Source organism: Coregonus lavaretus, assembly GCF_964263955.1.
Source record: "Coregonus lavaretus genome assembly, contig: HAP1_SCAFFOLD_2912, whole genome shotgun sequence".
Lineage (NCBI taxonomy): Eukaryota > Metazoa > Chordata > Actinopteri > Salmoniformes > Salmonidae > Coregonus > Coregonus lavaretus.
In genome coordinates this window covers 52,501-67,500 of record NW_028159849.1, presented here as the reverse complement: position 1 = coordinate 67,500, position 15,000 = coordinate 52,501, and the positions used below count along the sequence as shown (strand labels likewise).

At 43.8% G+C, this 15,000-nt stretch overlaps 1 pseudogene across 1 annotated transcript in view; it reads left to right on the top strand.

Moving 5' to 3' along the window:
* Window positions 1-15,000, top strand: part of LOC311122393 (voltage-dependent L-type calcium channel subunit alpha-1C-like) — a 30,477-nt pseudogene that overhangs the window by 3,983 nt on the left and 11,494 nt on the right. The window contains exons 5-8 of the transcript in view: window positions 4,502-4,585; window positions 11,878-12,015; window positions 12,886-12,951; window positions 14,861-14,952. The product of the transcript in view is annotated as a voltage-dependent L-type calcium channel subunit alpha-1C-like (transcript). The remainder of the gene's footprint in view (window positions 1-4,501; window positions 4,586-11,877; window positions 12,016-12,885; window positions 12,952-14,860; window positions 14,953-15,000) is intronic.

Sequence of the window (15,000 nt, the reverse complement as noted above, 5' to 3'; positions counted from 1 at the left end):
TCCCTCTCTCCCTCTCTCTCCCTCTCTCCCTCTCTCCCTCTCTCCCTCTCTCCCTCTCTCCCTCTCTCCCTCTCTCCCTCTCTCCCTCTCTCCCTCTCCCTTCGAACCACGGGTGCGTCTCTCCCTCTCTCTCTCTCGCTCTCCCTCCCTCTCTTCCTCTCTCTCTCTCCCTCTCCCTTCAAACCACGGGTACGTCTGTCTCTCTCCCTCTCTCTCCCTCTCTGTCCCTCTGTCCCTCTCTCCCTCTCTCCCTCTCTCCCTCTCTCCCTCTCTCCCTCTCTCCCTCTCCCTTCGAACCACGGGTGCGTCTCTCCCTCTCTCTCTCTCGCTCACCCTCCCTCTCTTCCTCTCTCTCTCTCCCTCTCCCTTCAAACCACGGGTACGTCTGTCTCTCTCCCTCTCTCTCCCTCTCTGTCCCTCTCTCCCTCTCTCCCGCTCTCTCCCTCTTTCCCTCTCTCTCTCTCCCTCTCCCTTCAAACCACGGGTACGTCTCTCTCTCGCTCTCCCTCCCTCTCTCCCCCTCTCTCTCTCCCTCTCTCTTCAAACCACGGGTACTTCTCTCCCTCTCTCCCCCTAGCTCCCTCGCTCCCTCTCCCCCTCGCTCCCTTTCTCTACCTCTCTCTCCTCTCTTCACCTCTCTCCTCTCTTCACCTCTCTCCTCTCTCTACCTCTCTCTCCTCTCTTTACCTCTCTCCCTCTCTCTTCCTTTCTCTTTCCACCATCTCTCCCTCTCTCTCTTCCCCTCTTTCCCCCTCTCTCTTCACCCCTCTCTCCTCTCTTCCCCTCCCTCTCCCCCTCTCTCCCCTCTCAGGAGTCTGTTGCTCCAAAACAGAGAGGATTCTTATCATTACCAAATTAGTCTTAGCCTATTAGTGGAAATCCATTTTACCTGTAATTTGGATACAAATGTAATCAAGTTAATCAAGTCTGTCATTACATAATGATATGTTATCAGTTGACCTATATACTATGCCTTTTATGATCTGATTTCCACTTAATTAAAAATAAGCTAAATGTAGAATACAAAAGATGGATGAAGTATTTGGTTCAGTATCTGATGTTGTGTAGGTTTTATTTATTGTTTTACCCGTTGCTTGGTAACCTGGTGAGTTTATTAGTCCAATCAAAATGCCACCTACTGCGTCAGCCGGCCTCTTGCGTTGTTTAAACAACAACAGATGGGTTCTTCTGTAGAACAGATGCAGTGTTTTGCATCTCAAATGGAACCCTATTCCCTATATAGTGCACTACTTTTGACCAGAGCCCTATGAGCCCTTGTGAAAAGTAGTGCACTATATAGGGGATAGGGTGCCATTTGTGACAAAGATAAGAGTAAATACATGGATCGACAGAACAAACCGCCCTCTCATCAGGTTACTAAGCAATGCCTTTATGTTTATTCTAGATTGACAGACGGACTGCTGTGACGCTACGGGGATATCTCTGCTGCTACCTACTGTGGTGCTGATCTCTATGTGTGTCAATGAGGAGATCATTTTCTCTGCTTTCTGTGATAAACCATTGATGCAAATCACTCTTGGTCAGAAAGGACACTAAATACCTTTTAATTGTCAGTCAACAAACCTCGTTTTCATATAATTGTCAGAATTGCACATTATTACGTTTTTGTGTTGTCATCTTGGCAGGGTAAAAGTACATAAAAAGATGTTGTTTAGAATGAGTCCTGTTTGGTTAGCCTTGGTTTGAAAACCCTGAAGGTGTCCTATTTATTGACACGTCACACCTCTCTGAAAGAGACCCAGAGCATTTTGCATCATGTGGTTATGTCACTTTTTCCCTTTCTAACTTGAGTTACTGACCTTTTCTTTCAAATAGCAAGGACCATCATGATATTAATGAATACCTTTTTCTATAGGTGCAGAGGACAAATGTAGCCTTATCCTGTCCTAACCAGCTCTCTCATCAGCTGCTATATACAACGCCAACACTAGCTTTGAAGTGAATTACATGTTTTATCAGACAGCAGGTATTTGTAGTTGAGTTCATTGCAGTTGGGTCAAAGGAAGCGTACTAAAGGAGTTTTACCATTGATCTCACTGTCTTTCTCATTTCTGTATATTGTATGATTTTAAACTACTTTTTGGAAAGCGTTAGATTATTGGTAGTATTGCTGGTATCTAAAGAGTTCGGTCATCTGGATTCCACTCTCACCATACCAGACCCTCCAACTCTCCCAGGTCATATCTAGCAGCATGCATCTCCTCCCTCGGTGTGTTCAGTCCCTCCCCATTCATCCCACTAAGGCAGCTGCATTAACCCTCGTTAAACCACAGTTAAATGAGGTTACCTATTCCTTTATCACTGACCCACTGACTGCTTCAGTGGGGACGGTCTCACTGATTAAAACTAATCATACTGTGCTAGAATATAATAATCCCTAGTGATAATAATAATATATTAATAATAATATACTAATCCCTGGTGATAATAATAATATAACAATAATAATAATAATATATAATCCCTAGTGTTAATAATCATATAATAATATATCATCCCTAGTGTTAAAAATAATATAATAATAATTTATAATCCCTAGTGATAATAATATAATAATATATAATCCCTAGTGTTAATAACAATATTATTATAATATATAATCCCTTGTGTTAATAACAATATTATTATTATATATAATCCCTTGTGTTAATAACAATATTATTATAATATATAATCCCTTGTGTTAATAACAATATAATAATATATAATCTCTAGTGTTAATAATAATAATAATATATAATCCCTAGTGTTAATACTAATATAATATCATCCCTAGTGTTAATATTAATAGAATATATAATCCCCAGTGTAAATAATAATATTATAATAATATATAATCCCTAGTGTTGATACTAATATAATAATATATAATCCCTAGTGTTAATAATAATACTAATAATAATATATAATCCCTACTATTAATAATAATATAATAATAATATATAATCCCTAGTGTTAATAATAATATTATAATAATATATAGGATAATTCAATCTTGCTGTATCAGTCTGCTATGCTACATAGAACACCACCCTTCATTATGACCTCATTTCCTTTTCACACAGGAAGTAGAGTTCCCAGCAGGAAGTAGAAGAGCCAGAAAAAATGCAATAATGTCTTGTTTAGGCAATAATCTTCTGGCTTGATATAGAATCACATTAATATATTTTTACTGTATAGTGCTTACCTTTAACATTCCATGTTATCAACCCCTGTAAGCTTTTATTCTACGCCCTGTTTACAGAATTATGAGCTTTAGCAGTAGTAGGCTACATGCTAACAAGTTGTGGCGTTGGCTTAACTGCACTGTAGGCTACAGCAAGCAAGCAGCATATCGTGACATGAACATTCACTTCAAATAATATTTCATCATTTAATACCAATGATGCATTTTGTTGCTCTATTGACTCTTAAGATCAAAGAAGATAGTTTCAGAAGAGATGAGCCGCCCAAATACATTGTTGGAAGAGTTAAGGGCTGAAAGGAAGGCTTTTCCCCTATAATAATGCCTATCTAACTTGCCTCTCTTACCCCCCTCCTCCTGCACCTCCGCCCATCCTGTGTAGGGTTACTTTAGTGATCCTTGGAATGTTTTTGACTTCCTCATCGTAATTGGCAGCATAATAGACGTCATTCTGAGTGAGATCAACGTAAGTACATCGCCACCCCTCTCTCCACTCGCTCGCTCTCTCTCTCTCTGTCCCTCTCTCTCTCTCTCTCTCTCTCTCTGTCTCTTTTCACGTTCCTTCTCTTCTCTTTTCCTTTCCTTGTCTTTCTTTGTGACAATCTTTGTCTTCTATACCACCATTCTCTGGTGTTGTTTCTTTCCCCAAAGTCCACCCTCCTCCCTTCCTCTCCCCTCTTCCTTCCTCCATCCTTAATTTCAAGATGGCCGCTCTCATTCGGGGTTCCCAAGGCATCACGTGGTGAAAAAAAGGTGCTTCTTCGTTCTTCACAGTACATAGAACAACAGTTGAGGGTTCTAGAGTACCAAAATAGTTCTAGAGTGCTGAAAGGGTTCTATTCGTTAGGCCTCAAAAGAGAGACCTGGCTCTAAAGCAAGACTATGACATGTCCTAGGGTTTTCACTTTGACTAACAAGACACACTAACTAACCAAAGAAACTCAACTATTCTTTTTAAAACGGATTGTTTTGGTTGTGATTTTGTTGTTATTGTTGTTTATTGATGTTGTTTTCCCACATGGACAAGCATGACTGGTCGCCGCTCCTCCTCGCCATCATCTTCTTGGATTTCGCTCCTTTTATTTCCTCCCGTTTTTTAAACTTCAGCTGTCATTTAATTTTCAACCAATGTCCTTCCTCCCTCTCTTCCTGCCGCTAATCACAAAAGTTCATATATAACTGTTTTCTTTCTTATTTTCTCCTTCCTCTCTCCTTCTGTTGGTTCTTTTCTTTCCATGTTCTTTTCTTTCTGTCTGTTTGTTTTTTTCGTTCGTTTGTTCTTCCACCCCAACGCAGCATTATTTTGTTGATGCATGGAACACATTTGATGCCTTGATAGTTGTGGGTAGCGTTGTTGACATAGCGATCACTGAGGTTAACGTAAGTAGCCCACCTTTCAGTCTGCCTGCCTGCCTCTCACACTCACCTCTGAGCATCAATAGGATGTAGACTATTGCATATTTTTGGGGTTTGTTTTTTACATTTATTTCAATATATATTATCATCACAATTGGGGACATGTGAAATCCCCAAGGCATGACTGACACTGTATAGCATGATTGGAAAAAGGGGTGATATATTCAGGCCTGAAGAAAAAGTCATTGTAAACAATTTGTGTACATAAAGCCTTTAGCTTGTATGCAAAACAATGTACGCAGACGTGCGTTTATTCATGAATATTTACTTGTGAGCGATGTCACCTTTCATGAGAAATTCCTGGCCCTGTTCATAATGTAAACAAAAGGTGGCCAGAATATAAACATATATGTAACCGCTATATAAAAGGTGTTTATTTAGTCCCTATTTAGTCCCTATTTAGTTCCTATTTCCCTATTTAGTCCCTATTTAGTCCCTATTTAGTCCCTATTTAGTCCCTATTTCCCTATTTAGTCCCTATTTAGTCCCTATTTAGTCCCTATTTAGTCCCTAGTGAATCTAGATATTTATTTTGAGACGCCCATCGCTCCATGATGAGACATGAGAACCATTGAAGTATTTACACTCTTAAGGGGAAATTTTAAACAAAATTCAGCTTCATATTCATCATCTCCAGCACCACCCCAACATCAATATGTGTGAAAATGCGACGTTTCTATGTTTTGTAGACAGAAGAAGATAAGTGTTTCTAATGACATCATCAACCAATTAGTAGACAATTAGTAGGCAATGCCTCCTCATAATTGGTTAAAATCACTTAATGCACACCAATGATGTCACTGGAAACACTTACCTTCCTCTATCTTACTACAAAATATAGACATGTGCCATTTTCACACATATTGATGTTGGGGTGATGCTGGAGATGATGAATGTGAAGTTTATATATTTTTTAAAACATTTCCTTTAAAACCAAGCCTACAGGTGAATCATAGCTCAATACCTTTTATACCAGAGTCTATTACATTAGATGGACCTAGTAGCATATTTGGTCAATTGCTCAATTGTATAGCAGCTCAATACTGTCTGTATCTTGAGTCTATTACATTTGATAGGTCCATGGTTGATCTGGGCTTATCTATCCATTGTGTCTGAGGGTCAGTTCATAAACCTTTCATCTCTCTGGGACAGCATAGCGGAATAGCCATCGTTCCTTTCACAAGTCACGAAAGACACTTCACCCACTCCTCTAGTTTAGATGACAACAATCCATGGCTTTAGATCGCTAACAAAGTCATGTTTCTAAGAACAGAAATGACTCAAAATTGTACTTTGAGTGTGCTGAATATATTAGTTATATGTTATATATGTGTTCTTATTATTGCGTTGGAATTGTGTAGTACTAGTGCTGTATTTGTCTATACAGATAAGTCCTTCTAGAATTTCTTAAAACTAAATTGAAACTATTACCTTATAGTACCAACTTGTAACTGTTAGTTCTGCCAGTGTCATATAGTTCAGTTGAATACTTAACTCTTTGAGAAGTGGCAGTAGTGTTAAGCTGCCCTGTGGATGACAAGTGTGTTTTCTTCTCTTTGAAAGTGAAGCTATCTGACCACGAGAGGTTTGACCAAGGTCTTTATGAATGACCAGTCTTCAGTGCTTTACCAGTATCTATCAGCCAGACATATATACCCTCCTCTGCTATACCGTTCACTCACCCTTTACCCTGCACTGAGTTTGGTTTGCCGTTTTGGTTTGCCGTTTGACATTTCTTTTGATTTGAACTCCTCGATTAATCTTTAACCTAGGCATGACCCTAGTCTTCTTCTTCTCCGGTAGTCTCATTGATTGACGAGGCTCACTGTTCCTCCATCGCATCTGCATTGTTTTTAGAAACCTTCTGCCCTTGTACCTCCTGGTGATGGTAACCTAAAAGCCACCAACATATCAGAAAGACACTCACTGGTTTTGTGTAGTTTAAGTGAGTGTGTATTGGGTGTTAATCATTTGATAAAGTGGTCTTATTAAGATAACAGATTGGATGCCCCACCCACTTCCTCCCCCCTCCCCCCTCCCCCTCCCCCCTCCCCCCTCCCCCCTCCCCCCTCCCAACCTATTTCCCCAACTCTAGTCTACATAGCAACCCCCTCCAGTTATTTTGACCAGAAGGTGCTTCTTAAAACTATTTTCAGTTTTAGTTTTTAATTTTTACAGTTGATTTAATTTGAGTGTTTTTGAATTATTTTTCTGTTGGTTTGATTTGTGTTTTAAAAAGTGGTTTTTGAAGGGTTATGAAAAAAGACGTTGCGTTTTTGTTGCCATGGTGATGGTGTCTTGCAGGCGATGACGTCACATCTGCATTTCTCCCTTCCCTCGGAATGTCTCCCCCCTTCCTCCATAGTCTCTGTCTGATCTGATCTCTCAGTCTGCTCTTCTTCTTATGGATGTTTACTTCTATCTTTCCTCTCATTGGTTGATTTGTGGTGCTCTTGCTCACCCTGAAATGCAAGCTGGGTAACCTGGGTCTCTTCACTAACGTTAGACGACTTTAACGAACTAACGTTAACTAACCAAGGTGAACCTACACTCTTAGAAGAAAAAAAAGGCGCTATCTACAACCTAAATGGGTTCTTCAGCTGTCTTTTTGGATCCAGGTAGAACCCTTTTTGGTTTCAGATAGAACCCTTTTGGTTCCAGGTAGAGTTCCATGTAGAACCCTTTCCAAAGAGGGTTCTACCTGGAACCAAAAATGGTTCTACCTGGATCCAAAAAGAGTTATCCGATGGGGACAGCAGAAGAGCCCTTTTGGAACCCCTTTCTTCGTAAGAGTGTACCTCTACTAGGCGTCTAAGGATGATTTAAATTGTTTTCAGAAATGATCTGCCAATTCGGCCACGCATAACAACAATAAAACAGAGGAATTCAATTTAGTTTAAATATACAAAGGTAAGGAAAATGAAAAGAGGACATCTGAAGCTTCTATAATGTTGAAACATTCCAACCAGCCCTGCTGTCGCAGATGTTAGTCAAATAATAGTGTATACAGAGACCTAGGTTACCTATACAGTATACTTGAACCGTAATGATTATGTGCAATGTGAAAAAAATTATATTTTTAAAAGTTATTTAAAATGAGTGATTGTTTGACAGTATAATCACAACTCACATTTGCACAGTTGGACTGGAAGTTGTATTTAAATGATTGTGTTGTGTGTTACCCAGAACCTCCCCCCTCACAATACAACACGCAGGAGAACACTGCAGGACTATACAACCCAGCACCATTGTGTTTTCAACTTGAAAACAGTTGATGAGCATTTTGACAATGATCCAGTATAATTTCATTATAGCTTCATTGTTGAAACGTTTGATGGTAGTTCTGCGGTGGATTTACAGTCCAACATAATTCTAGTGTATTACCCTAAGCATGTAGAACAATGATAGCACCTCCTACTCCCCAGATACACAACCCCCCCCCCCCAGTCTCCAATCCACGCCAAGCCAGTGCCCCTAAGTGGTCCACAAAACACACATGAACATGTACACACACACACACACACACACACACACACACACACACACACACACACACACACACAGACAGACAGACAGACAGACAGACAGACAGACAGACAGACAGACAGACAGACAGACAGACAGACAGACAGACAGACACACACACACACACAGACGCACACACACACACCCTTAACCTCACACACTCTCCGTAATCCACCACTTCCCTTTACATTACCCTCCTTCTCTCTACTACAGAGATTCCACCAAGCCTTCCGTCATGTATACCGTGTGGGTCATGCCAATAGAAAAATAAGGTGTAAAGTCACTGATAAAACAGCACGCCCTGTCGTTCAAACTGTACATGGCCAACTGACAAACTGTACGTGGCCAACTGACTAACTGTACGTGGCCAACTGACTAACTGGACGTGGCCAACTGACTAACTGTACGTGGCCAACTGACTAACTGTACGTGGCCAACTGACTAACTGTACGTGGCCAACTGACTAACTGTACGTGGCCAACTGACTAACTGTACGTGGCCAACTGACTAACTGTATGCATCTGGCTGCTGAATTCCAGTCACACTGACAAACCAAGATCCCAGATCCTTACTGTTACTTCAGCCCAGTTTTCACTTAGTCATGCATTGATGGAAATGGGAGACTTAAGTGAAAAGCAGTCCCAGTCTCATGGCTGCAGTACAGGGGATGGCCAGTGGATGGCGCCCTACCCAGGGACCATGCACAGACCTCCCTACCCAGGGACCATGCTCAGACCTCCCTACCCAGGGACCATGCTCAGACCTCCCCACATGTTGCTGTCCCCATAATGTTCTGTTCTGTTCTGTACTGTGTGTAGCTAGACCTGGCAGAAAGACAGAGACAGCTATAGAGTTAGAGCCTCTCCCCTCAGATACACACACACACACACACACACACACACACACACAGATACACACACACACACACACACACACACACACAGATACACACACACACACACACACACACACACACACACACACACACACACACACACACACAGATACACACACACACGCACACACACACACACACAGATACACACACACACACACACACAGAAACACACACACACACACACACACACACACACAGATACACACACACACACACACACACACACACAGATACACACACACACACACACAGATAGACACACACAGATACACACACACACACACACAGAGATACACACACACACACACACAGATACACACACACACACACACACAGATACACACACACACACAGATACACACACACACACACACACACATATACACAGATACACACACACATATACACAGATACACACACACACACACACACATATACACATATACACAGATACACACACACACACACACACAGATACACACACACACACACACACACAGACACACACTCACAGATACACACACACACTCACAGATACACACACACACACACACACACACACACACAGAGATACACTTTCATACAGTCACAGTCACACTCAAATGACATTCATTCTATTTGCCCCCAGCACTTTGGAGGTAATATTCCACTACTCCACTAAATTCATTGATGACTTCTAAACCCCTGTAACCACATCTGATATTCAGGCCCAGTTAACCCCAACCTAACCTCTTCTAAGGGGACTCTATAAAAGCTATTGAAGCTCTCCCTCATACATGTGCTGCAGTACCTGCGAACAGTGTGATCTACTCAGTACAACAACATGCCTAATTCTAGCAATACTGAGGGCTCTGCCGCCTAGTGGCATACCTGTCCCACATCTAACATCTCAGGTGTATCATCTTCCCCAAGTCCCTGGCCTAGCCCATGGGTCCAACACACACACACACACACACACACACACACACACACACACACACCCGTCCCAGCAGAAGCAGGGCGATCTGTGCTACTATAGCTTTGATCTGTCTGCCTTTCTTTAAAGCCAGCTGACTCCTCTACCACCTCCTCCTCCTCCCAACCCCCCGCGGTAAGAACAATGGTACGGACCCACGGTAACCTCCGTCTCCACCACCCCTTCATCCCCCCCCACACCCATCACCAGCAGCATGCTACCCGTGTGGGATGTCACAAATGGCACACTGTTCCCTATATATAGTGCACTACTTCCAAAGCACTCTATAGAGAATAGGGTAGCGTTTGGGGCTCACCCTGTGTGTTAACACAGAGGATGGCCATGGTTGTACTGGGGATTTTAGACTGTGGCTAAGTCTTCTGTGGTCGCTGTCGTGTTGTCATCGCTCTCAGGCAAAATAAAAAAAACTTGCCTCGCTCCTCTTCCTCCTCCTCCTCTTCCTCCTCCTCCTCCTCCGTCTCCTCTATTAGTGGTGCTTTGTCATTGGTGCAAGCCATGGTCACGCGGTCATCTACCTTTCTTTCTCTCTCTCTTTCTCTCTATCAGTCTTTCTCTATCAGTCTTTCTCTCTATCAGTCTTTCTCTCTCTCTCTCTCTCTCTCTCTCTCTTTCTCTCTATCAGTCTTTCTCTCTATCAGTCTTTCTCTCTCTCTTTCTCTCTATCAGTCTTTCTCTCTATCAGTCTTTCTCTCTCTCTTTCTCTCTATCAGTCTTTCTCTCTCTCTTTCTCTCTATCAGTCTTTCTCGCTCTCTTTCTCTGTGTGGCACAGTTGCTCCCCCTACTGTCCTCCTGTGGATTTACCTCCTTGATTTAAACACATAGCTGGTGGCTCTATGAGGAATAATACCAATAACCAAAGGTTCAATGCATTGTGTTGTTGTTGTTGTCGTTATAAAGTAGTTTGTTGTTGTTCAGTCTGGTGAAGGTTGTGGAACTAGTTTCTCCGTGTAGAAGTTGTTGTTCTAGTGTTTTGTAGTTGTTGTCTCTGTCTGATGGAAGATATTACGGCTGTGCTTGTTGAGAAGCCTATGTATTGTGTCGTTCATTTCAGTTGGTTGTTTTGTCAAGTTGTGGCTTAGCTTCTGAATTCTTAAGGGCCTTTCCAAGGTACTCCAGTTAATCAAATGTTGTACCAACTTAAATTGAAAGGAACATTTTGTCTAGAGAGGTTTGTGTAAATATTTCATAGCCTAGTTTTTGTTTGGGGCTTTGAAATATTAATACGACCATGAAAAGCTCTGATAGTTTTCCTCCGCTGGAGAGCAGGAAGCGTAATGCATTGCATCTGTAAGTTGTATTTCCATTTCTCATAAAGCCACCAGGTGATGCCCGATTCTCTCCTAAACTATTTTGTAGGTTGTTTTTGATGGGATGATTTTGAAGGACTCAACAGTGATTGACTTATTAACTTTGTGTGTCTGTGTGTGTGTATGTGTGTGTGTATGTATCTGCAACTACGTGTGCATATGGATGATCGTGTGTGTCTGTGTGTGTGTGCGCGCGTGCGCGTGTGTGTCTGTTCATGTCTGTGTGTACGTGTGTCTGCGCTTCTGCGTGTGTGTGTATGTCTGCTCTTGTGTGTGCTCGCATGTGTGTGTGAATGTCTGAATCCTCGTCTGTCTGTCCGTGTGTGTGTGTGTGTGTGTGTGTGTGTGTGTGTGTGTGTGTGTGTGTGTGTGTGTGTGTGTGTGTGTATGTATGTGTGTGTGTGTCCGTGTGTGTGTGTGTGTGTGTGTGTGTGTGTGTGTGTGTGTGTGTGTGTGTGTGTGTGTGTGTGTGGTGTGTGTGTGTGTGTGCGTGTGTGTGTGCGTGTGTGTGTGTGTGTGTGTGTGTTGACGTCCGGTGCCTAACAAAAGGGACTACAAAACTCTGAAGATAACGCCAGGATCTCCATCACCTTCTTCCGGCTCTTCAGAGTGATGCGGCTGGTCAAACTGCTGTCTCGGGGAGAAGGGATACGGACCCTGCTGTGGACCTTCATCAAGTCCTTTCAAGTGAGGGGAGACTCAGACTCAAGTCAAGATGATTGAGAATTGAGATGCAGGGGTCAGGGGTCAATTCGAATTGAGGTCAGTCAATTCAGGAGGGAAGTATACTGGAATTGAAATTCTATAAATTGAGTTAGATATAACTGAGGTTTGGGAGGAAAGACCACACCTCAACGTCTTTTAGTTCTGGTCTGTACCTCGCCAATAATTTAAAAATATATATATATTCAGTTAATTACCAATAAACACATTTTTTTTTAAGATAGCCTATTTATTTATGTATTTAAGTTTTTACATGTTAGAATTTTCATTTCAAATCACTTCCTGAATTGAGTGACTTAACTTCAGCTTGACCCTGACCCTGCTTGAGGGAGGAATGTAGAAGGGAGGAATGATGTGTCCAGCTAATAAGCCAGCTAGCATCTAACTGTTTCTCAAAAACCCAATACCCTTCATATGCATGCTGTCATAGCCTACTCACCATGCTATAGGTTAATGATAAGGCTGAGAAGTTGAGATATCCTCCCCGAGTCCCGTGTGGCTCAGTTGGTAGAGCATGGCACTTGCAACGCCAGGGTTGTGGGTTCAATTCCCACGGGGGGACCAGCATGAGAAATTGTACGAACTCACCACTGTAAGTCGCTCTGGATGAGAGCATCGCTAAAATGTAAATGTAGGTGATTTTATAGGAGCACTCCATCAAAAAGTCATTTGATAAAGGGGTTCTGATAAAATAGTCCTTTCTCTTGTGTTGGACAGTGGAAAAGGGACTGTGACTATTTTTGCAGCAGTGTGTTACTGTAACATGTGATGTGTTTTTGGTGCAGTGGTGCCAGACAGTGTTGACGTGTTACTGACCTCTCTCTGCCCCCCTAGGCCCTCCCCTATGTAGCACTGCTTATAGTGATGCTCTTCTTCATCTACGCCGTCATTGGGATGCAGGTAAGAACTGGTGGTCAACCCCAGCATCTGGGATTGGTCCCGCCTTGCTCTCTCCCTCCCTCTGTTTCTCTCCTCCTTCTCTCTCCCTCCCTCTGTTTCTCTCCTCCTCTCTCTCTCCCTCCCTCTGTTTCTCTCCTCCTTCTCTCTCCCTCCCTCTGTTTCTCTCCTCCTTCTCTCTCCCTCCCTCTGTTTCTCTCCTCCTCTCTCTCTCCCTCCCTCCCTCTGTTTCTCTCCTCCTTCTCTCTCCCTCCCTCTGTTTCTCTCCTCCTTCTCTCTCCCTCCCTCTGTTTCTCTCCTCCTTCTCTCTCCCTCCCTCTGTTTCTCTCCTCCTTCTCTCTCCCTCCCTCTGTTTCTCTCCTCCTCTCTCTCTCCCTCCCTCTGTTTCTCTCCTCCTTCTCTCTCCCTCCCTCTGTTTCTCTCCTCCTTCTCTCTCCCTCCCTCTGTTTCTCTCCTCCTTCTCTCTCCCTCCCTCTGTTTCTCTCCTCCTTCTCTCTCCCTCCCTCTGTTTCTCTCCTCCTTCTCTCTCCCTCCCTCTGTTTCTCTCCCTCCTTCTCTCTCCCTCCCTCTGTTTCTCTCCTCCTTCTCTCTCCCTCCCTCTGTTTCTCTCCTCCTCTCTCTCTCCCTCCCTCCCTCTGTTTCTCTCCTCCTTCTCTCTCCCTCCCTCTGTTTCTCTCCTCCTTCTCTCTCCCTCCCTCTGTTTCTCTCCTCCTTCTCTCTCCCTCCCTCTGTTTCTCTCCTCCTCTCTCTCTCCCTCCCTCTGTTTCTCTCCTCCTCTCTCTCTCCCTCCCTCTGTTTCTCTCCTCCTTCTCTCTCCCTCCCTCTGTTTCTCTCCTCCTTCTCTCTCCCTCCCTCTGTTTCTCTCCTCCTTCTCTCTCCCTCCCTCTGTTTCTCTCCTCCTTCTCTCTCCCTCCCTCTGTTTCTCTCCTCCTTCTCTCTCCCTCCCTCTGTTTCTCTCCTCCTCTCTCCCTCCCTCCCTCTGTTTCTCTCCTCCTTCTCTCTCCCTCCCTCTGTTTCTCTCCTCCTTCTCTCTCCCTCCCTCTGTTTCCCTCCTCCTTCTCTCTCCCTCCCTCTGTTTCTCTCCTCCTTCTCTCTCCCTCCCTCTGTTTCTCTCCTCCTTCTCTCTCCCTCCCTCTGTTTCTCTCCTCCTTCTCTCTCCCTCCCTCTGTTTCTCTCCTCCTTCTCTCTCCCTCCCTCTGTTTCTCTCCTCCTTCTCTCTCCCTCCCTCTGTTTCTCTCCTCCTTCTCTCTCCCTCCCTCTGTTTCTCTCCTCCTCTCTCTCTCCCTCCCTCTGTTTCTCTCCTCCTTCTCTCTCCCTCCCTCTGTTTCTCTCCTCCTTCTCTCTCCCTCCCTCTGTTTCTCTCCTCCTTCTCTCTCCCTCCCTCTGTTTCCCTCCTCCTTCTCTCTCCCTCCCTCTGTTTCTCTCCTCCTTCTCTCTCCCTCCCTCTGTTTCTCTCCTCTAGCCAGTCCTGTCCTGTCTGTGTTGGCAGCTGTTCTAAACCTTAACCCAAGGTTCTGTATGTTCTGTCCTGTTTTCTCCTCCACAGTATAATACCCTTTCATCTCTATATGTTCTATCTCTAGGGGCTGGTTTCCCAGATATAAGCCTAGTCCAGGACATAAAAGCATGCTCCATTGAAAGTGTTTTTAATGCCAGGACTAGGCTGAATTCATGTCCGGGCAACCAGCGCTAGATGTTGTACTTTTTGCTTCCTTATATACATGTTGAGAAGCCTTGTGGTTATTGTCCTGTCTCCTCGGCCCCCCCCTGTCCTCTGTGGCACTGACCTGATGATGTCATCTGTCCTCTGTGGCACTGACCTGATGATGTCACCCGTCCTCTGTGGCGCGGCTGTCTTGCACCATGTTGACCTGGACGTGGCCTGTGTCCCTAACAACCTTGCCCCCTGCAGATGTTTGGTAAGATAGCCCTGAGGGACAACAGTCAGATCAACAGAAACAACAACTTCCAGACCTTCCCCCAGGCTACACTACTGCTCTTCAGGTGAGACACTCCTCTCCTTCCTCTCCTCCTCCACAAACTCTCTTTCCA